This window comes from Neophocaena asiaeorientalis, unplaced genomic scaffold, assembly GCF_003031525.2.
Source record: "Neophocaena asiaeorientalis asiaeorientalis breed wild unplaced genomic scaffold, Neophocaena_asiaeorientalis_V1.1 scaffold57, whole genome shotgun sequence".
In the NCBI taxonomy this organism is placed as follows: Eukaryota; Metazoa; Chordata; class Mammalia; order Artiodactyla; family Phocoenidae; genus Neophocaena; species Neophocaena asiaeorientalis.
The window spans coordinates 1,752,121-1,777,227 of record NW_020172731.1 but is presented as its reverse complement, the minus strand read 5'-3'; the positions used below and the strand labels follow the sequence as shown (position 1 = coordinate 1,777,227).

Below are 25,107 nucleotides of genomic sequence, written 5' to 3'. Positions count from 1 at the left end.
TAGGGGGGATGAACTGGGAGATTGGGATTGACATGTATACACGAATATGTATAAAATAGATAACTAATAAGAACCTGCTGTATAAAAAAAATAAAATAAACTTTCAATAAACTAAAAGAAAATTCATAGGAGGCTGGCCTCAAACCAACCAGGAGCAAACACAGGGAAAACCCCCCACCCGGTTTCCATAAAGGACATTCCCTCAACTTACTTCACAGAAAACCATTCCTAAGGTCTTCAGTAAAGAGCAATTTAGCCCATAGAAAATACAGCATCTCCACATTTTTAAATGCTCTCGGGAAAGAAAATGGTAATAAAGGGTATTTACATGTCGATACCAGTAGGTATACCAGGATCAAAGATTAGTTGTTTTTTTAAATCAACTAAATATTCATCTTGATGAGAAATAGAACATCCTCTAGGGAGGCAGGAAATTCATAAATATGTAGGTATAAGCAGTCATTCTGGATTTTACATGAAGAGAAAATACATTAATACCAAACTGGCCTTCCGTGTGAAGGGAGTAACAGTAAATAATAATGTAAATCCATTAAAGAACATGAGCCATGAAGTCAAAGATCACACAGGCCTACCTGGCTTGGAAAAGCAAAATTCACTGCTTTCTAAAAGGAGAGGAAGGGCCCTTCTGTCTGGCTGCGCCTTTGCTGCTCCAGGAACTGCTGAGCACGGGCGTCTGCACAGAGGACCTTGGCCACTGAGGAAGAGAAAGGCAAATGTAATTAGAGACGCTTTCTTCCCCAGAGCAGGAACAACCTGGGGCTGGCTGAAGAAGAAGTGATTACACAGTGTTGGCGAGGCAGTTTAAGGGGCACCCACCAGGGAGCCAGGAGGCTTCTGGAGCCAGTTCTGAGAATTACATACTGTTCCATGGTGCTTGCTAATTGACCCGGTATTTCAGGCTGAAAATATTTCCCCAAGGAGGTGAGTGAAAGTAGATAACAAGGATCTCATCTCAGGGGGCAGCCCACAAACAGAGCATGAGCTTTAGAGATCAGGTATTATTATTATTCGAATGTATAAAACTGCAAAAAGATCATAAGACTGAACACGGAAAGATTCTGAATTATGCATCAAGAAGATTTCTGCTGTGATTCTCAGCCCACACTTCCCCCCTCCTCCCTGCCCTGTACTACTTTAGTTTGAATTTTATGAATTATTTATCATTGTAAAGATAAGGGGTATGTACGGATCCATTAAATGGGCACATCTCTGAGAGCTTCATGATAACAGTCACTTCATTTAAGTGGCGATCTATGCACACATAGGGAAAGATATCTACAAAGTGCAGGAAAAGTTCTGGATGCGCAGTACCCGACTGTTGCCAAGGAGGAGGGAAATGAAATGGGGAGGAGGTGGAGAATTCAAGAAGCTCTTTCACATTTCACCCTGTATACTTCAGTGTGTGCTTTTGTTGTTGTCGCTATTTGGACTATTTTTGATTATGATGGCGATTTTCTTGGCTTAAGGACTAAAAGTATACGTGTACCTCCACCGATTTCTGGGGAACACGGCCTCTCTCTGGTGACTGTGTACGTAAAAGTAACTCATCTCTGATACAGTAAACTAGCCTACCCACGTGGCATGGTCTAGTCCAGCATTCCAAAGCTGAGATTTTCTGGAGTTGTGAGTTCAGAAGTAGGGTGACTTGGAAAGAAATGAAACCTGGCACTTTGTGTCAAGTGGTTGAAATGGTGACATAATTACCAACTGACTATAGAATACACCCCCAGGCAGAAGGGGGTGCTCCAATCTTGGTGATGAAAACGATACATGGCACTATGGGGCCAGTATCTGACACCAGGCCTGGAGGAACACGAAGAGGGAGTTAAAGCCCTCATGGAGAATATTAGCTGGTGTGCACCCTGCACTTGTTTTTGTTTCTCTCAGAATTAGGGCTTTGGGAATCCCGAAGAAAACAGTATAATGAGCTCTAGTCCCAGGATCATGGGGGGAATTCTCTTCCCAACTGAGTTATGGATATTTCAGAATATTCAGAAACAATCCCAGAAATATATTTAGCTGTTGCCTGGGGCCTTTTGTTCCCAGACAGATTTGGGGGCTGGCAGTGGCTGATGACATGATGCATGTCATCGGGATAAAGCTGTGTCTCCACAGGCTGCATCTTCTCCTTTTGTCACTGAGCCACAGTTCCAGAGCAAGTAAGGGGACCAGGTTACCTTTGCACAGAGGAGCCACCTACAAGGGGGGGATGAGAGATGGGTGAAAGGAATGGGGGCCCCTGCTGAGCCCTCCTGAGCCAAGGTTGTGTCAGGAGTCTCATGACAGAGCTGTGCTGAAACGGTGGTTATGTCAGAGGCTGAATCTGGTCCTGAGGATTTTAAAGTCTGTGAGGGATTTATTGGGGCCCCTCGGGTGAGGGCATTTTAAAATACCCATTGGAGTCTGGACTAAGTGCAAAGGATGGAGGCACTCTGCAGAGGGAACAGATGCTGGAAGGGTGCCTGCCTGGGAGGGGCCACGGCCAAATGTCAGCCATGATGAGCAGTAGAAATCCAAAGGCAGGGCACGACCCTGCTACCCAAGTCAGAAGTCTCGGCGCCGTCCCTGGCTTCTCTCTTCCCCTCATCCATCACTCAGTCCTGTTGATTCTCCTACTTCAAACCACCCCAGTCTTTTTACCCATCATCCTGACCACCGCCTGTATTGGGCAGGCTGGATCCCACAAGACACAGCGATGCACATGCTTTAGGGCACCAGCAGACCAGGGCACCAAAGAGAAGAGGCAATAGAAGTCTTAAAATATTTTGATATTTGACATAATTTTTTCAATGCATCTAAACAATCATCATAAGAAAAATCAGAACTTGGGTTCTATTATCCTTATTTTATGGTTAGCTTTGCTTAAATTTTGAATTGCATGTGGGGAATGATGAAGGTGTTGGTCTTTAAAGGTCTCAATCCCACCCGGTACCTAGTTGGCTGAAACTGCCTTCTAGCGGGCTTTTCTACTTCCTGTCTTGCCCAGTCAACTTTATTCTCCAGGAGACCACCTGCAGGATCTTTCTAAAATGTAGATATTGCTTTCCCACTTAAAATCCTTCATTAAAATGACTGCAGGAGGCCATTCTCACCTTCTGAGATGCCCCGCACTCTGTGGAGTGTGTTTCTCTCTAAATAAATCCACTTCTTACCTATCACTTTGTGTCTCGCTGAATTCTTTCTCCGATGAGACATCAAGAACCTGAGCTTCATTAAGTCCTGAGACCAGAAATGTGAGCAGTTTGAGGGCACGTGGGCAGCACGTGGGCAGCACCCTTTGCCTGGAATGCCCGTACAGGGGCCCAGAACGGCGGCCTGAGCGTGCAGGTGTGCGGCCCAGCGCTGTCCCAGTAGTGGAAGTTCTCGCTCAACCCGCAGCAGCAGCTGGGGAGCCGCCCGAGTCCTCCCGCGCCGTCGGGCCCCACGACGAGCACGTTATTGATTCCGTTTCTCAAACTTTCCGAGAAACTATATATCTCAGTACTCCATCACGGTCTGAAGGTCGGAGGACCTCAGCTCCGGGAGGGCGGCCCCGGAGCGGCGAGGGCAGGGAGCTTCTCCCTCCCTTCCTCCCCACCCCCCCACCCGCCGCCCCCGCCAGCCCAGCGCCACCGCGGATGGATGGTGGGAGCCCCACGCCTGCGGGCGGCAGGACCGGGAGGGAAGGGGCAGCTGCCGCAGCACAGCAAGGGGAGCTCTCCAACCTCCACTTGGATCCACTGACATCACGTACGGTTTCCACGCCGGTCACGGTCAAGGTCCCGGTCTTGGCATTTTCCCTGCCCCGCCTTCCCGACTGTCTTCCTAGCGCAGACCCCCTTCCACGTGGCGTTCCTGCTCTCTCTGGATACGAACTTTTCTATGGTGGGACACTGAACACAGAGAGTTATAAGAAAGGATGTACGGTCACAGTTCCTACGGTTTCTGTAGGTCATCCTCGTCTTGTAAATTCTCCACAAAGCAGATCACAGCTGTGAGGAGGAGGGGCTGAGCCCTTCGGGGCCAGAGGGGGGAAGTGGCCTCCTAGTGGCTCCTCCCTGGAGCCTTATAGGGGGGTAGGTGCTGCTGTGGCCGCCACCCTGGGGGGCTAGCGCTGCCCTGAGGCCCAGACCCCGGCATCTCGGCTTGGCTTCAGCTGGGAGTCACGTCATGCTTTGTGCTGGAATCCACTTTTTTTTTTTTTTTTTCCGGTACGCGGGCCTCTCACTGTTGTGGCCTCTCCCGTTGCGGAGCACAGGCTCCGGACGCGCAGGCTCAGCGGCCATGGCTCACGGGCCCAGCCGCTCCGCGGCATGTGGGATCTTCCCGGACCGGGACACGAACCCGTGGCCCCTGCATCGGCAGGCGGACTCTCAACCACTGCGCCACCAGGGAAGCCCGGCCCCATAGTATTTTAAGCAGGAGAGTCACTCTGACTTTCTTCTCGCCTTGCCCTTCTTCCCTGAAACATGTTATACAACCCTCAGGTGAGATGGGCTCTCCCTATACCTGGAGGAAAGGAGCAGCCTTATCTCTGAAGACAAAGGGTCACAAGGAAGAATCCTAACAAAGAGGCTTTGCTAAGTTTCTACCAGTTGACTACACTCAACTCGTACTCCTTAGCCTATCATATTCCTCCATGACTGTCAAGTCTTCATCAAACCCAGTGTAAAACACTCAGGCCTGTTTCTTTGGGTCTTCATTTCTTTATGAAGGCTCCCATGTCACATAAGATGTATATTAAATAAATTTGTATCCTCTTCTTGTCAGTTTAATTTCCAGACCCAGCCAAACTTTTCATCCCTTATAACCCTATATTTGAGACATATCAAAACACCTGAGGTCTCATAAACATCCCAGGCTGCTTCATGCTTCTCTCCCTTTGTACATGACATGCCCTCTACATGGACTGTTTCCATGACCCATTCACCATCAAACCTCCGAAACTCCATCCGTCCGTGAAGTCTTCCTTGACTCTCTTACACCCACGGGGCTCTCAAGAGTATTTCATGCATCCCTCTGGGTACATCTGCCTCTCTGTGGTGTCACTGTTTGTGTGCACATCTCTGTCTACCTGTTTAGACAATGAAGGAACTGAGAGCAAAGATGTTCTATTCCTTTTCTATCTCTGAACAGTGCCTGGCACATCATAGGTACTCAATGCATGTTTATGGAGTAGAAGAATTAATCAATGAATTAAAACAGGTTTATTTTGTTGGTAAGCAGAAAAATCATTTTAAACTCTTGTTTTACAAGAGATTAATTTCATTCCTTTTCTTAATTTCAGTCACCTAATGGTTGAAATTCTACGTATTCAAATTAAGACTACATTCCACTCTCTTTCCTTCTTTTCCCTTCCCTTCCTTTCCCTTCCCTTCTGTTCTCCTTCTGATACTCCTCACAAGAATTTAGCTCCTCCTCTTGTTTTCCCCCATGAACTCCAACATTTTCCTTCAACATCTTCAAATCCTGTCTGGTGTTTGAGTTACGTGGGTACGTATTTGTCCTCCTGAGTGGAACGTGGGTTTCTATGGGGCAGGTCCTCAATCTTATTAATTTCAGGATTCTGGGCACCCAGTACCCAGGAGGAGTACATAAATGCTGGCTGAAATGACTTGAATCGGACAGATACTTTAAAAGGTAGTGTGGATCTTGGAAGATACAGATATTTCTCTAACAGACATCCTTCTCTGGCTGAACAAAACAAAAAACCCACCACAAACAACTGTTGTATGATGAAGAAGATAAGGCAAAAATCTAAAAAAGACAACCGAACAAAAACCAAAACTCTTCAAGTGCTGTCTCCTAAAACAAGGGCAGGTTTGTTACAAGTGCCCCTCACCCGAGCACCTCTGGCTGGAAAATTTCTGAAACTTTGTGAGTTTGAGGAGATGCCCTACTGCTTTTGAACAGCACTCTAAGGTTCCCAGTGAAGCACACCTCCAATGTGGGGAGACATTCCTAAGTAGGTTATTTGAGTTGGAGGCATCCAATGTTTACAGACCAACGCTTGCTCCAGCCCACAGACAATAAAAACAACCCGATTACGGTCTCCCTTTGGAAGGCTACTGAGGTTAAAATGATCACAGTACAAGTAAAGAAGGCTCCATTTCCCTCTGTTTTTATTTTAAGGGTGTGACACGTTAGTAGCCCCCAGCAGATTTTGCTGTGTTTTAAAGCATGAGAAATAATCCCTGCTCTATTTTCAAGACCTTCTCTGCACTCCTCAGTTCCTCCAAAATGGTTCTGCAAATAGACACACCCATGCACTTGCCTTTGCCCTTCTCCCTACTCCTTGCCTTCTTTGTGTTTACACTTCCCCATGGGAGCCAAAACCAACACTAATTAGTGGTGAATTAAATCCTACCACTAGGACACTAGAGGATCAGTGTTTACCCAGGATTCCAAGGCATCCCTCGTCCCTTGTCCCAAGCTCAAAGACTCACAGTTAAATAGGCAGCCCTGAAAGGAATTCTGAGATCTGAATCTATTATGCAATTTATTCCTAAAATTTTACCATCCCTATCGTAAAATATTCTTTCATGCCCAGGTAGCCTGACATACCCGACTTGCCCTGACTGGAGCACACTTGCTCCTTGTCTCACTCAGGCTTCAAGACCCTGCTGAAGTATCACCTTCTTGGTGTTAGACCAGACAGAGTTAGCTGTTCCACCCTAATCACTCCCACTGAAATTCATTTCTTGATATTCTCAGATCTTATCCTGATATTCTGTCTTGCTATCTCATATCTGATAACCTATCAGCTCATATTCTAATTGTGTTTGGCCTTTCTAGACTGACCTCAGCTGCTTGTTTACCTTGTATCCTTAATATTCCCCAGCATCTAGCCCTAGGATATGGTAGGTGCCCAAAAAAATATTTGTTTTAAAATAAAGAATTAAAACAATATACGAAAGGTGAAGTAACATAAACCTATAAACCACAAATAAATAGCACCTTTGGAAGGATGACTGCAAGCAGTCATGCTTTTAGCTGGTGTTAGCATAGTCTTACTAGCATTTTATTCAATATGACAGAGAAGGTATACTAAAAGCTACTTTTATAAGCAATTACTATATACCAGACACTGTGCTTTTATATTATTGATTAGTCATTATGACAAACCCCGTAAGACAGATATTAAAATTCTCATTGCACTGATGAAATAACTAAAGTTTATAGAGGCTGAGGAATCTGTCTAAACTCAGAGAGCAAGTGAGTGTCAGGGCAGCATGGACGCCAGGCCCTCCTGACTCCACTGGCTGCCTCCATGTGGTCTACACTACAGTAGAACATAACGCTCAAAGGAACAAGCTGTTGCCCTGAGGTCCAAGCTTGGGCATGAGTTACAGATAGCAGCAAGGGTAGACAGGAGAATCAGAAAGGAAGAGTCTTTAAAGTGCTTTGTTTTCTAATAAACCACTGGGCCTGATAAATATCAGTGACAGTAAATATACAAATGGAAGTATCTTTTATTCACAACTACGTAATAGACTTGCCTTCCCCATTGCAAGTACCCGACCTGACTTGATGAAACTCTAGATAACCCTATGCTATTGGATGACAACCTACACAGAGAAAGATCAAAATGGTTCACTATGATTATTATTATTGCTAACCAGGTTCAAATGCCTCAATGGAAGTTATAAATAAATAAGAATACACAGCAATACTTGCTGTATATGTATACACCAGAGAAGAAACAAGCTAGATCACAGCTCAGGCCATCGTGGAACAGAATACCTGTTGAAATTTAGCACACTGCCCAAAAAAGTGAAATTATATGCCAATTTCGCTCCCTAACATAAATATAAAAAATGTAAAATACATAGTCGTAAATGAAATCCGGCAGTATATTTATAAAAGTATGACCAGCTACCAGCTTACCAAGAAGGTAAGCATGGCTTAACAATAGAAGATGTGTATATTGAATTTGACATGTGAATCAATTAAAGGAGAAAAATAAAAGAACAGCTCAGCAGGTGCAGAAAGAGCATTCGATAAAACTGTACACTCGAGCAATCTGTGAGGATTTGGTTCAAGAGGGTGGAGTAGAAGGACATGCACTCACTCCCTCTTGCAAGAGCACCAAAATCACAACTAACTGCCAAACAATCATTGACAGGCAGACACTGGAACTCACAAAAAAAGATACCCCACATCCAAAGACAAAGGAGAAGCTGCAATGAGATGTTAAGAGGGGCGCAATCACAGTAAAGTCAAATCCTATAACTGCTGGGTGGGTGACTCACAGACTGGAGAGCAATTATACCACAGAAGTCCACCCACTGGAGTGAAGGTTCTGAGCCCGTCAGGCTTCCAACCTGGGGGTCCGGCAATGGGAGGAGGAATTCGCAGAGAATCAGACTTTGAAGGCTAGCGGGATTTGATTGCAGGACTTCAACAAGATTGGGAGAAACAGAGACTCCACTCTTGCAGGGCACACACAAAGTACTGTGTGCATCGGGACCCAGGGGAAGGAGCAGTGACCCCATAGGAGACTAAACCAGACCTATTTGCTAGTGTTGGAGGGTCTCCTGCAGAGGCAGGGGGTGGCTGTGGCTCAACGAAGGGACAAGGACACTGGCAGCAGAAGTTCTGGGAAGTACTCCTTGGCATAAGCCCTCCCGTTGCCCACCATCAGCCCCACCAAAGAGCCACTAGGCTCCAGTGCTGGATCGCCTCAGGCCAAAAAACCAACAGGCAGGGAACTCAGCCCCACCCATCAGCAGACAAGCAGATTAAAGATTTACTGAGCTCTGCCCACCAGAGCAACACCCAGCTCTACCCACCACCAGTCCCTCCCATCAGGAAGCTTGCACAAAACTCTTAGAGAGCCTCATCCACGGGAGGGCAGACAGCAGAAGCAAGAAGAACTACAATCCTGCAGCCTGTGGAAAGAAAACCACATTCACAGAAAGACAGACAAAATGAAAAGGCAGAGGACTATGTACCAGATGAAGGAAGAAGATAAAACCTCAGAAAAACAACTAAATGAAGTGGAGAGAGGCAACCTTCAAGAAAAAGAATTTAGAATAATGATGGTGAGGATGATCCAGGACCTCGGAAAAAGAATGGAGGTAAAGATCGAGAAGATGCAAGAAATGTTTCACAAAGACCTAGAAAAATTAAAGAACAAACAGAGATGAACAATACAATAAGTGAAATGAAAAATTCATTAGAAGGAATCAATAGCAGAATAACTGAAGCAGAAGAACGGATAAATGACCTGGAAGACAAAATGGTGGAATTCACTGCTGTGGAACAGAATAAAGAAAAAAGAACGAAAAGAAATGAAGACAGCTTATGAGAACTCTGGGACAACATTAAATGCACCAACATTCACATTATAGGCGTCCCAGAAGGAGAAGACAGACAGAAAGGACCCAAAAAAATATTTGAAGACATTATAGTCAAAAACTTCCCTAACATGGAAAAGGAAACAGCCACCCAAGTCCAGGAAGCACAGAGAGTCCCAGGCAGGATGAACCCAAGGAGAAACACACCGAGACACATAGTAATCAAACTGACAAAAATTAAAGACAAAGAAAAATTATTAAAAGCAGCAAGGGAAAAAAGACAAGTAACGTACATGGGAACTCCCATAAGGTTAACAGCTGATTTCTCAGCAAAAACTCCACAAGCCAGAAGTGAGTGGCATGACATATTTAAAGTGATGAAAGGGAAGAACTTACAACCAAGATTACTCTCCCTGGCAAGGATCTCATTCAGATTTGACAGAGAAATCAAAAGCTTTACAGACAAGCAAAAGCTAAGAGAATTCAGGGCCACCAAACCAGCTCTACAACAAATGCTAAAGGAACTTCTCTAAGTGGGAAACACAAGAGAAGAAAAGGACCTACAAAAACAAACCCCAAACAATTAAGAAAATGGTAATAGGAGCATAATATTGATAATTACCTTAAATGTGAATGGATTTAATGCTACAACCAAAAGATACAGGCTTGTGGAATGGAAACAAAAACAAAGCCCATATATATGCTGTTTACAAGAGACCCACTTCAGACCTAGGGACATATACAAACTGAAAGTGAGGGGATGGAAAAAGATATTCCATGCAAATGGAAATCAAAAGAAAGCTGGAGTAGCAATACTTATAACAGATAAAATAGACTTTAAAATAAAGACTATTACAAGAGACAAGGAAGGACACTACATAATGATCAAGGGATCAATCCAAGAAGAAGATATAACAAATATATATGCAGCCAACATAGGAGCACCTCAATACATAAGGCAAATGCTAACAGCTATAAAAGAGGAAATTTCAGTAACACAATAATAGTGGGGGAGATTAACACCTCACTTACACCAGTGGACAGATCATCCAGACAGAAAATTAATAAGGAAACACAAGCTTTAAATGACACAATAGACCAGGTAGATTTAATTGATATTTATAGGACATTCCTTCCAAAAACAGCAGATTACACTTTCTTCTCAAGTGCACATGGAACATTATCCAGGATAGATCAGATCTCAGGTCATAAATCAAGCTTCAGTAAATTTAAGAAAATTGAAATCATATCAAGCATCTTTTCTGACCACAACGCTATGAGATTAGATATAAATTACAGGGAAAACAACGTGAAAAACAAAAACACACGGAGGCTAAACAATACATTACTAAATAACCAAGAGATCACTGAAGAAATAAAAAAATACCTAGAGACAAATGACACGACGTGAAAACACGATCCAAAACCTATGGGATGCTGCAAAAGCAGTTCTAAGAGGGAAGTTTACAGCAATACAATCTTACCTCAAGAAACAAGAAACATCTCAAATAAACAATCTAACCATACACCTAAAGGAACTAGAGAAAGAAGAACAAACAAAACCCAAAGTTAACAGGAGGAAAGAAATCATAAAGATCAGAGCAGAAATAAATGAAATAGAAACAAAGAAAACAATAGCAAAGATAAATAAAACTAAAAGGTGGTTCTTTGAGAAGATAAACAAAATTGATAAACCTTTAGCCAGACTCATCAAGAAAAAGAGGGAGAGGATTCAATCAATAAAATGAGAAATGAAAAAGGAGAAGTTACAACAGACGCTGCAGAAATACAAAGCATCATAAGCGGCTACTACAAGCAATTCTATGCCAATAAAATGGACAACCTGGAAGAAATGGACAAATTCTTAGAAATGCACAACCTGCCAAGACTGAATGAGGATTGGAACAGGATAGAAAGCCCAGAGATAAACCCATGCACCTATGGTCAACTAATCTATGACAAAGGAGGCAAGGATATACAATGGAGAAAAGACAGTCTCTTCAATAAGTGGTGCTGGGAAAACCGGACAGCTACATGTAATAGAATGAAATTAGAACATTCTCTAACACCATACACAAAAATAAATTCAAAGTGGAATTAAGACCTAAATGTAAGACTGGACACTCTAAAACTCTTAGAGGAAAATATAGGGAGAACACTCTTTGACATAAATCACAGCAAGATCTTTTTTGACGCACCTCCTAAAGTAATGGAAATAAAAACAAAAATAAACAAATGGGACCTAGTGAAACTTAAAAGCTTTTGCACAACAAAAGAAACTGTAAACAAAATGAAAAGACAACCTTCAGAATGGGAGAAAATATTTGTAAATGAATCAACGGACAAAGGATTAATCTCCAAAATATATAAACAGCTCATGCAGCTCAATATTAAAAAAACAAACAACCCAATCAAAAATGGGCAGAAGACCTAAACAGACATTTCTCCTAAGAAGACATACAGATGCACAAGAGGCACATGAAAAGCTGCTCAACATCACTAATTATTAGAGAAATGCAAATCAAAACTACAGTGAGGTATCACCTCACACCAGTTAGAATGGGCATCATCAGAAAATCTACAAACAACAAATGCTGGAGAGGGTGTGGAGAAATGGGAACCCACTTGCACTGTTGGTGGAAATGTAAATTGATACAGCCATTATGAGAACAGTATGGAGGTTCCTTAAAAAACTAAAAATAGAATTACCATATGACCCAGCAATCCCACTACTGGGCATATACCCAGCGAAAACTGTAATTCAAAAAGACACATGCAGACTTCCCTGGTGGTGCAGTGGTTAAAAATCCGCCTGCCAATGCAGGGGACATGGGTTCGAGCCGTGGTCTGGGAAGATCCCACATGCCACGGAGCAACTAAGCCCATGTGCCACAACTACTGAGCCTGTGCTCTAAGAGCCTGTAAACCACAACTATTGAGCCCACGTGCCACAACTACTGAAACCCTCACGCCTAGAGCTCGTGCTCTGCAACAAGAGAAGCCACCACAATGAGAAGCCCACACACGGCAACGAAGAGTAGGCCCCTGCTCACCGCAACTAGAGAAAGCCTGTGCACAGCAACAAAGACCTAACACAGCCAAAAAAAAAAAAAAAAAAAAGACACATGCACCCCAGTGTTCACTGCAGCACTGTTTACAATAGCCAGTTCATGGAAGCCACCTAAATGCCCAGCAACAGAGAAATGGATAAAGAAGATGTACTACATATATACAATGGAATATTAATCAGCCATAAAAAGGAACAAAATTGGGTCATTTGTAGAGACGTGGATGGACCTACAGACTGTCATACAGAGTGAAGTAAGTCAGAAAGATCGTATATTCACACATATATGTGGAATCTAGATAAATGGTACAGATGAGTTTGCAAGGCAGAAATAGAGACACAGATGTAGAAAACAAACGTATGGACACTAAGGGAGATGTGGGAAGAAGGGTGGTGGTGGTGGGATAAACTGGGAGATTGGGATTGACATATATACATTTATATGTATAAAATAGGTAACTAATAAGAACTGCTGTATAAAAAATCAATAATAAAATTAAATTTAAAAACCAAAATACTGTACTCTCATTATTAATAAAAATGTTAGCAAACTAGGTATAGAGGGGAACTGGCTCAACCAAGTTCAGTCTATCTGCCAAAACCTACAGCAGACATCTTTTTAAATGGTGAAATATTAGAAGCATTCTCTACAAAATCAGGAAGAAGACAAGGCTGTCTGCTAACACTGCTTCTATTCAATATTTATTGGAGCCTCTGGCCAATGAAAGAAGACAAGAACTAAATAGTGAAAAGAAACAAAACTGTTCTGATTTGCTGACAAAGAATTTTTTTTTTTTTTTTTTGTGGTACTCGAGCCTCTCACTGTTGTGGCCACTCCCGTTGCGGAGCACAGGCTCCGGACGCGCAGGCTCAGCAGCCATGGCTCACGGACCCAGCCGCTGTGTGGCATGTGGGATCTTTCCAGATCGGGGCACAAACCCGCGTCCCCTGCATCGACAGGCAGACTCTCAACCACTGCGCCACCAGGGAAGCCCAACAAAGAATTTTAAACATTGAAAATCCTAGAGACTTTACTCACAAACGATTAAAACTAATAAATAAGTTTAACAATGTTGCTGAAGACAAAATCAGTGCAAATTCAATAACATTTGTATTCACCAATAATAATCTGGCAATAAAAAAAAAATATAACAATAATAAAACATATTCCATTCATATGAGTAGCAATAAAAATTCATGAGATACCTAAGAATAAATGCAACAAAGGAGATGAGAGAGACATAAATCATGAAAATTATGAAAGCTTATTGGAGAACATAAAAGAAGAACTAATACATGGAAAAAACATACCATGTTTAATCAGAGAATACTCAATATCATAAAGATGTAAACTCTTCCCTAAATGAATATACAAACTTAGTGAATTTCAATGGAAATCTCAATTGTTTTTGTTTTTGTGTATGAGTATGCTTAAAACGGCATATTTTGTCGTGTATTCCATAACACATGGAACAGGCTTGTTCCAATTTCATGCTTTAGATTGGTACACCTGCTCTCAACTCCAAATTTCAGAACGGCAAACATCTTCATGCCTTCTGAAAGAGGTATGAGCAAAACTGTTAACATGAGTCATTTAGAACAGCCACAGAAGTGTAGGGTTTTTTTTTTTTTTTGCGGTACGCGGGCCTCTCACTGTTTGGGGCCTCTCCCCTTGTGGAGCACAGGCTCCAGATGCACAGGCTCAGCGGCCATGGCTCATGGGCCCAGCCGCTCCGCGGCATGCGGGATCTTCCCGGACCGGGGCACGAACCCGTGTCCCCTGCATCGGCAGGCAGACTCTTAACCACTGCGCCACCAGGGAAGCCCAGAAGTGTAGGGTTTTAAGCAACTTTCCAAGAAGGCGATGAGTTGTCCTGGGCAAAAAACGGGGGAGATAACTTTTTCAACATTTCCGTCAGTTAGCTCAATCAGGAAGTGCTCAGCAGATGATTCTATCTTCTGACAAGTGAAAAGTTGAGAAAATGAAGATCTTACCTGAGGAAGATTTCATAAAAATAAATGCGTTTTTAAGAATGGGGAAGAGAGGTTAGCAGAGAAGGTAGAGGTGAGAACTTCCAAGGAAGAAAAATTCCAAAATAATTATAAACCACATTAAGGGTGGTCAGAGGTGGAAGCCTGGAATGGGTCAGGAATAGGAGCTCTCGGTACCTTTAAGACATTAGTCCAGCATCACCATTTCAATAGGCAACTGAAATGTCAAAATCTATAACATGGTTACTCCTTAAAGTGTCAGTGTGACATTGGAATACTAATATATTCAGCTATTTGATAACATGATTTCCCAAGGGAAAATCTAAACAAAAACTAGTCGGGATGATTGAACATGCAAATTTTCTACATTCTAAGTCTTTCGTTTCAAAAATAAAAGAGATAGGAAAATCACGTTGCAAAACCTAAGAGATGTTCTTTAGAAAGGAGGTCATAGTGAAACCGTGCAACTCAGATTGGGACTTGAACCCATGGTCTTTATTTTTCTTTTTTGGGTGCGTTGGGTCTTCATTGCCACGCGCGGGCTTTCTCTAGTTGTAGCGAGCAGGGTCTACTCTTCGTTGCGGTGCGCAGGCTTCTCACCACTGTGGCTTCTCTTGTTGCAGAGCACGGGCTCTAGGAGTGCGGGCTTCAGTAGTTGTGGCTCACGGGCTCTAGAGCGCAGGCTCAGTAGTTGTGGCACACGGCTTAGTTGCTCCATGGCATGTGGGATCTTCCCGAACCAGAGATCGAACCTGTGTCCCCTGTATTGGTAGGCGGATTCTTAACCACTGTGCCACCAGGGAAGTCCCTGAACCTATGGTCTTTTAATTGAGATTACACATCTGGTCTCAGGATTTAATGAAGCTCAGGTTCTTGACGTTGCAGAAAGAATTCAGTGAGAGACAAAGTGATAGGTAAGAAGTGGATTTGTTTAGAGAGAAACATACTCCACAGATGGAGTGTGGGCCATCTCAGAAGGCGAGAGGTGCCGAAATATGGAGTGGTTATTTTTTTTATGGGCTAGGTAATTTCATAGGCTAATAAGTGGAAGGATTATTCCAACTATTTCAGGGAAGGGGCGGGGATTTCCAGGAATTGGGCCACCCACTTTTTGGCCTGTTATGGTTAGCCTCAGAACTGTCATGGCACTGGTGGGTGTGTCATTAAATGCTAATGTATTACAATGAGTGTATAATGAGGCTCAAGGTCCACTGGAAGTCGATTCTTCCACCATCTTGGACCTAGATGGTTCTAAACAGTTTTTGTCATGTCTTATGGCTATGTCATTCTTTTAAAGGTTGTGCCCTGTCCCCTTCCCTCCTGTTTCAGTAGGAAACATGGGAGTGGGAGGGGTGGAGCTGATGATCAACCAGCCACAGACTGTGTCAAAACGGTTAGACCTATGAAGTGCTGTTAGACCACCACATGTAATCTTGGCTTGTTATTTATCTTATGGTTGTGGTCTATCTCCCTTATTAATAGCTACTGTTTAATGAGAGCCTACAATATATAGCAAGTGCTCAGTAAGTAGGGTGAACACAGAATTTGTCACTCAAACCAAGACACTTCTGAGAGTAGAAGGGGGTGCTATTAATAATCACACTGGGACAACAGATGTAATCCAGAGCCTTCCCTGATGAACTGGGACACATGGTCACCCTATCAATCAGTGATGTTGTGGCAGTCACTGTGGGCTGGCTCACTCAACATCTTTATTAACTCTCCCTTCCTTGCCTTCTTCTGCTGTAGGGGCTGGAAAGCCCAGTTTCTCTTCCTCCCTCAGAGCTAGGGCTGTGGGATACTCCTCCAGTAACAAGATGAAATATCCAGGTCAGCAGACTATTTTTAAGTGCCTGCCTACTTTAAGCCAGTGGGTACGAGGTCCTCCCCAAGAGCACATAGGTACGATTAAATCATCAGCTAGTGGGGCAAGGCAGACACCTAAAACAGATAATTTAAATATAACGTTCAAAGCATTGGGCCAGACATATGTGCAGGTAGGGTGGGCACCCAGAGAACACGTGGGGTATGGTCAATGTTCAGGGAAAACTTCCTGAATGAGATTAAACCTGAAAGAATTTGCCCCTGTGACTAAGCAAGTGCTAAGATAAGGAAATGTAGGTCACGGAAACAGAAAGTGAAAGGTGGGTTGTTGTTTTTTTTAATGGCCATTGAATGTGAGGCAACGTAAAAGGTAGGAAAATCTGTACCTCACTGTCTGCTACAAGAACTAGTGCTGTTGATTATGTCCAAAGGGTATTTGTCTAAACTAGAAGTTCAGAAAAGTTTAAAAGGTTTTTTAAAAAAACTTAATCATAATTAAATATGATCAGAGTGTATTTTATTAGCCAAGAATGGGAGTAATAGTCTGTATTTGCATCTTAGTCTCTGTTCTGATGGGCAACTTTCACCAATTAATCTAGCATTGAACATAAAGGTTTAAGTCACCAAATTTCAACTATCACTGAACATTCCATCAATGAGACAAACAGCTTTAAACCCAGAGTCTACTTACTTAGCACTGCTATATACTAACTTAGCACTGCTATATACTAACCTTTAAAAAAATGTTGCATCCTGTTTCCTATAGCTATTAACTATGTCACCTGTTTTATTGTTTTAAATCTTTTTTACTTTTCTCGGCAGACAGTAGTCATCAAACCACACAGACTAGTTCTCACATGGATGTGATGTGCTATACAGAGAGGGTGACTCTTAAGGAAGCCTGAGTTTAGGCAAGACAGAAGCGTTCCTCCTCACCTTCTACATCACCTTCTATATATCTCCATCCAAAACCCACCACCCAGACCACAAGCCTCTGAAGAACTTCTCTGCTTCCCGAGAAGACAGTAATTCTCTAGCACGTGCAACATGACAGAACACAAACCCGCTAACATAAATTTGTCTCAGTGTTACATGGAGTGCTCTCAAGAGGCATGAATCTTCACTGGGGCTGCTCAAGGCTTAATTCCAGAACTCTGGAAACATTGCTAAGTCGACTGCTTCTGGCTACATAGGTCCTGTGTGAGTGAAGCAGACTGGTGACTGTCATGCACTGGGGAAGATCACGTCGGATCTCCCAGGAGATCAAAGCAGCCTCAGCTTTCAGGATGTGTCTGCCCACAGAAGCCTTTTCACTGGCTTCCCAGCCTCACTTAATTGCTGAGGTTCCAAGGAAAAAATCAAAATATCAGGTCCACATTCCATGTGGTCTCTGCCGTGCGGGTGGGGAGACCCACACCTCCATGCTTAATGGTCCCACTGAGTCCCACCCCACCACTTCCATTCTGGTTGTCACCCAGCCCTCCCTCTCCTCCTCCGTCATCTTTTCACGTGAGTATCCCTTCATTTTGTTCTGATCCACACTTTTCTGATGCCATCTCCAGATTCTTCAGATGCCAGAATGCTTTCAATGTCTAGCGAAAGATAAGACCTGTCTTAAAGGTAACTGAGTCTTCTCGAATTCATGACAGGAAGACCTCTTTACACCTGTTCCAAACCCAAAGGGTCCAGGAGGAAGAGTTGGCTTCCCAGTCAGTTAGTACTTATGAAGAACCTAATTTGCAAGGCTCTGTGTTAGGGCCAATACAGGAAGCAAATATACCACACAGAAGAATATTGAACAGTCAAGCTTAAACTATAAAGTGGAAAAAGCAACATTAAAACTGTATGTACAATATGCCTTTTTTTTTTTTTTTTGCTTTATTTTTAACTACCGAGAAACAACCCTCGGAAATGTTAACCATGGTCATCTCTCTAGTTGGGATTATAGATGGTAGTAGAGACAGAATTAAAGATAATAATTATTTCTTTCATTTTAACATTTGTTTCTGTACTTCTGACAAGAATACTAGCGACATTGATATTTATTGTATGCCAGGCACCGTTCTAAGAGCTTTACATGAATCAACTCATTTAATTCTCGCAACTATCCTAGAAGGTAGGTACCATTATTATAGGCCCCCAAAATTGAGGTACAAAGAGGTAAAATAATGTGCCCGAGGTCACACTGTAGGTGAGTCACAGAGCCAGGATTCAAACTCAGCAAGCTGTTCCAGAATTAGACTTAAGCCCTACTTCTTTTTTTTTTGTGGTACGCGGGCCTCTCACCATTGTGGCCTCCCCCGACACGGAGCACAGGCTCCGGACGCGCAGGTCCAGCAGCCATGGCTCACAGGCCCAGCTGCTCCACAGCATGTGGGATCCTCCCGGACCGGGGCACGAACCCGCGTGCCCTGCATCGGCAGGCAGATTCTCAACCACTGCGCCACCAGGGAAGCCCAACTCTTACTTCTTGCTGCCTCTGGAATATGTACTATTTTAGAATATATACTTTATGTATGAATATAATATGTCTTACAGTAAAGAACTATAGTATTTCTTTATTTCTTTATACTAAAGAAAAGAAGATTAAGAAATGAAAAGAAAAAGAAATATAAGACAAGGTAGTCAAGCAGAGAGAGGAGACAAGGTGAAAGAATAATGGTTTAGAAAGGAGTCAGGAGAAATGACTCCTCACTTAACATCTCAGGATTGGTTTCCTCCACTGTAAAATGTGAAGGTGAACAAGTCTATATTCTAGAGAGATATTTTACTCTGCAGGTTACCAATAGTTGACATGAAAGGTCATGAAACCCACACCATCATTTTAGGCTTGGCCTTCACATCATTGATTAGTCTGTAGCAAATCTGCTGTCTTTGTGCTTAGATTAACATCTTCCAACCAATATGTACCGTAACGCAGATGCCCAAAGAGTACCAAAACTATTAGTAGAGCTAAGGATATGATACTATATGAATGAGAGTAGAGATCGGTTTTTAAAAGACCAAAAGTGGTGAGAAAAGAGAAACTGGTCTGGCAGCATGCATGATTCCAAAGGGCAGCAACCAATTTATTCAAAGCTAAAAATCCTGAGTTGGTACAATTAACAATAATCAATACATGACAAGGAAAAGAAACCAATAAAATGGAATAATTTCCCAAGTATGCCTACATTATTAATTCCCCATAATTGCAGGACATGAGTTTCCTGGCTCTACCAAGTATCTGAACATAATCCATAGAAAGTGAATCCATACTTACTGAAATTTCATAAAACAATGAAAGAGTCCTACAAGGTTCCAAAGAGAAAAAACAGATTTCATGCCAAGGATCAAGCATCAGAATGGCAATGAACTTTCAGAAACATTGGAAGCTGGAAAACAATAAACCCATCTTTGGAAATTTGCAGGAATGAATTGCCCGTCTAGAATCCTAGACCTAGGCAAACCATCAATTAAGTGTGAGAGTGAAACAGACTTTTCCAGACACGCAAGGTCCCCCAAATTTACTTCCTGTACCCTTTCTTAAGAAGCTAGCAAAATGGATGCTCCATAAAATGAAAGCATAAACCAAAAAAGAAGAGAACAGGGGGAACAGGGAATGAGCACAGAAGGAAGGTAAAGAGAAATCTTGGAATGCCAGTGGGTGTCAGGGCCATTAGAAAACTGGTTCAGACTGGAGAACTGAGGGGTCTCAGTTGATTGGAGGGCTGGAGTGGGTCCCAGAAGAAGACAATTGGCCGATGCATTTCATTGTGTGGAAAATACCCAGGAGAGGCATTTTCAAGAGCCACTAGAAGAACTGGCGATAGGTTCTAAAAAGTAAACAAATGAAAAACTATTTTCCTCAAAATAGTTGTAGAGAAAAAGAAATACAACCATTGTTCATGATTTGGCCCTGCAGTGAACAATAATCACACAGTCATAGCAATGCAAACACAATGTTGATTTAATTAACGTTGCGATGTCACTTGTGAGAAGCACGATAGGGCAGGATTTTCCACGGAGAGGTGTGCAAGTCCTTGTCTCCTGCACTCTTCCTCCTCACTGTCCTAGCAAAAGACATTAGCCCCTGAATCTTCCTCCCCGTTCCCCTGTATAAAATCCAAATTACTCAAACAATGGCTACTAATCCAAAAGAGCCATTTCTCCCTTTTCTATCCTTGACCAACTATTTCTGAAGTTAGCAGAACTTTGGCTGCTCTGGCTAAAGTCCTAGGAAACATTTAGTCCTCCTTCCCTAAGCCTGATGCTCTATGGAGCTCTCCCCTGCCTGGTATTTGTAAATAAAGGGTTATACGAATGGTGCTCTGGCTGATTTTCTTCCACCAACTATGTTGCAGAAATGGAGGAAGGGGAAGTTGGACGGGTGGAGTAAGAGAGCTATATCTTCCCCTATAATAAGAGAAAGTAAATAGATTCTGTCTAAAACTGGTAACTCAAGGACCAGCCACATAAGTGAATTATTTGGAAATGGGGAGGTATGTGATCAAACAGCTAAGAGCAGAGTCTCCCAAGGAGGGGGACTGTTGTTTTGTTAGAATCTTTTCACATGCTCTAATTCACAAAATTAGATGAATGCCTTACTTTGATAACAATTTAAGCGATTTTTAAAAGTGAAACTTGCAATTTAAAGTTTAAAAATTGCAATTACATAATCAAGTGTGTCTACAAATTATCCAAACTAAATGATCCCAACAAGTGTAAATGTAGAAAGCTTTCTTAGTGGCTTAAGGATTGGGAAGAAGGAGGTCTAGCGAGCAGATGGGAAGGCTGCCTCAGCCCATACTACTGAGGAAGCAGTGACCCAGAGAGATTTTTGGTCCACCACTCAGGCCTCCCAGAGATCCTCTAAGTTGGAGGTTGGAGGATTTTGCTAAATAGGATAGTGGGGGCTTTCTGGAAAAGCATCAGATTCTCTGTTCTCCATGGAAGATGAAGAGTAGAGTTCTTTTTAGCTTCCTGTTCTCCAACTTGTTTTTCTTTTGTTTTTCTGTGCAACTCTCTTTACACTCAACTTTTTCTTTTTACTCCCTTTCCTTTAATCTGTGAGTTTTCTTCTCACTTAAGACTTTTTCCCTACTGTTTTATTTTTCTCATTATCTTAAATTCTTCCTGCCACTCTACCTTGTCTCTCTTCTCACCTAGATTTTCTCTAAGTCCTACCTGATACTCATGTCATAGACATGCCAGGTGATTTTAGTTTTCATCTCTTAATTTTCCAAGTAGTTAGCTGAGATGACTTGAGTCTTTAGAACACAACTTGCCCATCCATAAAACTGGTTAATATTCCTCAGTATACTGTATGATAATGGTTGAGCTATCTTTGAAGTTCTTGAGAAAAAAGTAATTTAAGAACTGTGATCTGATTAATTCAAATTGTAGACTATTGTCTTCATAAGAAATCTGAATATTTTCTTCTTTTCTTGAAATATATAACTTTAATTCTAGAGAACTTTTTCTAGAATGCCATAGGAAGTGACAACCATAGAACGAGACTAATTTTATAAACAGTTTGTCCTTTCAACAACTGAAAGAAAATCAGCCAATGAATTAAGGCTCTTTAGTCCCTAGAGAAATACTGTAATGAGATTCAAAGAATGCAGTTGGATTTTACATTATATTTTAATTTTTAAGTTGCTTAAAATGGAACTAGATACTTGGCTGAAAACATTAACCTACTAAGACAAATTCTTTTTTTTTTTTTTTAACTGTAAGTCTAGGGGCTTTCAAATTTTCCAGTCATATGCTATCAATATGTAAATTTAATTTATAGGATTCAATGCTCAGGAATTGTGAATGTGTAAAATATTATGGTCCTTTAAAGACATCAACACTTACTAATAAAAGTATTTGAATGGGACCATTGCTCCGCCCAAATTAAGCCTTTTTAACTGAAAACCTAAGGCCAAACCAAGAGCATAAAGGGCTCTATGGCCTATCTGTAGTTATTACTGGGAAATTGAGATTTCACACAAAACTGTCTTTATTTTAAATGCAGTGTTATTAGAAAAAAGCACACACCTCAAACTAAATATCAATCCACATTTTTTTCCTAGCACAGAATGAGGCCTCTCTGAAGGTTTTTACAGGCTTACCACTTAACAGTGGTCAAGCCAAAAATAAACCTACCAGGACTTTACTAGGCAATTCAACAGCACACAAAACACCAGTCCGTGGAGAGCTGGACTTAGCTTTTTCCCTATTAGCCTCTTTCTGGGCCTCCCACTCACATTCCCCCCTCTTCTAATTAGAAAGCTAATTAGGATTCCAAATTTAACGCTTAATGGGGAGAGAGATCTGGTCACAGGCCAGGATTCCTTTAGCATCAAACACTCTCCTCGGCCTCCGTCCTTAGTGCGGAGAGCTGGGGGAAGGGAGCTGGGCCAGTGGGACTGATTGGCTGGAGGGCAGTGTTTACTCTCAGTTGTCTGAGAGGGAAGATCTGTTTCACAAATTGAACACTCTGAAAAGGTAAAATTAAACAACAACGACATGCCTTGGGCTTTTAGTACTTTAAAGAAACAAGTATCTTACAGGCTCGATTATTATTACCATGGTAACATGAGGCGACGTGGGGAGATCTCCTCAAGAACAGTTCCTGGATCCAGCCAGGCAGCCTCTCAACAGTGCCAGGCGACTTCTTCAGTTACCATGGCAACCAAAATTAGAAGTGCTTTTGCAACACTAACAGAAACCATCTTTTGAAGCTCTTCTGTGAATCAAATTGAATACTGATGATGCAAACTTGAGTGATACATATTTTTCAAACATTAAAAAAAAATCCTATCGCCATGAACAAATACTCGTTTTAGATTCCCCTTTGCAATCTTGATTTAACTTGGAATCGATTTTTCGGTCTGGTTTTGTTTGTTTCCCTTTTGGATTCCCGCGGCCTCGAGTGCAAAGGCGATTTGTTTAACTTCCAAACTTGTCTGAAATTGCACGGGTGAGAGCTTAGAATGTGGTTCCTTCGCTCTCGGTTTGAAACGGGGTGAGGAATGGGGTGGGGGAGGGTGGGTCTAACAGAGAGCCCTCTTGTCTAATAAAGTCGGGAGGACGAAAACGGGGAGGGGTTGGGGAGACAGGCCTGGAGGGACGCCGGGAGGAGGGAGAGAGAGAAAGGAAGAAAAAAAGTGCAGAGGGCTGAACCTCCGCTACCCTTATTAGGGCTAGGAGCACCTTTATCTGTTGCCTGGACCTCTCCATCCGCTCCGATATTGTGTGAGGCACACAAAGCTGATCCGAGACGGCATTTTAAAGACCCTGTTGCGATCCTCTCCGGGTCGCATCGCCCAATCCTCGAGCTCCTAATATTCCTGAAGGGACCTCAGGGAAGAGGAGACAGGTTCTTCCTTACTTGTACAGTCTTTCAAAAGGAGCGTTTTTCTTTAGGGCGCGTCGTGGCGTGGGTGGTGGTGAAGGGTTCCTTCCTCTGGGCCACAGCCGTTCACTGTCAGTTCCCTCCACTGCTCACTGCCAGCCGGGGTCACGCAGGTCCCCGGCCCTCGATACAAACTCTCGAGCTCTGGGCTTGCGCCCGGGAGCGCTGGTGGCGCGCAGCTGGTGTGCGCGGGGCGAGGCTCAGGGCGCGCCCCCAGACACGGGTGCCCGCACCAAGCCGGGACTCCGGGACACAGGCGCACACGCACCCCAGGTGCACGCCCCCGGGCACGGGCCCCATGCGCCGGCACACCCCGGTCTCCGCCTCCAACGCGCTCTCCTCCCAGGCGCGCTGGGCCTGGGAGGGGGCGCCCCTAAAAAGCACCTAATCTTCTCCTAACCCCAAGTCGCCCACCCCCGCCAGGAGTTGTGTCTTTCTTTCCCCTCGGGTCACGGGGAGGAGAGGCGTCCCTCCTCAGCACCCAGGTCGTCAGCCTGGCGGAGGAAGGGGCTGCCGGGTGGGGTGCTGGCTGCGAGCCCCGCAGCCCTCGCTTACCTTGGTGGCGAGCTCCTCTCGCGGAGTCGGCTGCGCGGCGCCCGGCCAGGCGCTCCCGGTGGTTGGCGCGGGCGCGGGCGGTGCGTGTGTGTCGGGGCGCCGCGGCCGCGCTGTAGGCTCCCGGAGCTGTCAGGGGTGGCTGACCTGACGGACGGCTGCCGCGGCAAACCCCGCCCACCGGCCCGGCCCGGGCTACTCCGAGGGGACCCAGTCGCCCCGCAGCGTTTCCCGAAGGACCAATCCGGAGCGGGGGGCTGGCCCGACGGAGGTGGGGGAAGGGGAGGCCCGCGGGGTACCGGGACGCGGGCCTGGACTTCGTAGGTCGGTTTCTATGGTAGCCAGGCGGGAGGGGCTGGAGGGAGTGGGGCGCGCGGCGCGGGGACACCCGTCGCAGACACTCGAGGAGGGTGTTTGGCCCTGCCGCAGAGAGGACGCCTCCTAGAGCACGGATGCGAAGTGGCCACACAGCCGAAAGAGGGTTGACACAGCTCCCAACTCACGCTTCGTACTGAGCCTCTCCAGCCTCTGGATAAAAAAGGTTTCCGTGTCCTTGGGAGACAGCGACCCAGTAATCTTCCTAACAGAACGGGGTTTTCTAGCAAACCAGAGTGACGGCTCCTTCAGGTGAGTCTGGCAGGGTTTAGGCTCTGCAGAAATAAGCGCTAATGCCACCCTCAGCGTGGAGTCCTTGCATATATTAGGCCCTGTTCCTTTGGTGCCACTTAGGCAGTGGACCCCTAACTTCCTGTGTACTCCGCAGCTATGACTCTCTGGCTAATGGTAGGTGCCAAATATTTTTCCAGTCTACAAACAAGGAGGGAATGCGATTCACCGAATACTGAAGCATAGAGATGATTTATTGAAGTTCAAGTCCTTCATTTTACAGAGGAGGAAATCGAAGTCGGAGAGGTCAATTAACTTAACAAGGGCCACACAGCTAGTTAATGGCAGAGCCATGATTAGGAGCCCTAAGTCACAGCTCAGTCATC

General features: G+C 43.8%; 1 protein-coding gene across 1 annotated transcript in view; it reads right to left on the bottom strand.

Annotated features, from left to right (window-relative positions):
- NIM1K (NIM1 serine/threonine protein kinase) overlaps window positions 1-24,244 on the bottom strand; it is a 67,838-nt gene extending 43,594 nt beyond the window's left edge. Inside the window, exons 1-2 of the mRNA XM_024740345.1 lie at window positions 24,119-24,244; window positions 594-715 (exon numbers count right to left, since the gene is read on the bottom strand). The gene's annotated coding sequence lies outside the window, so the exon portion shown is untranslated. The remainder of the gene's footprint in view (window positions 1-593; window positions 716-24,118) is intronic.
- Window positions 24,245-25,107: the final 863 nt, after the last annotated feature.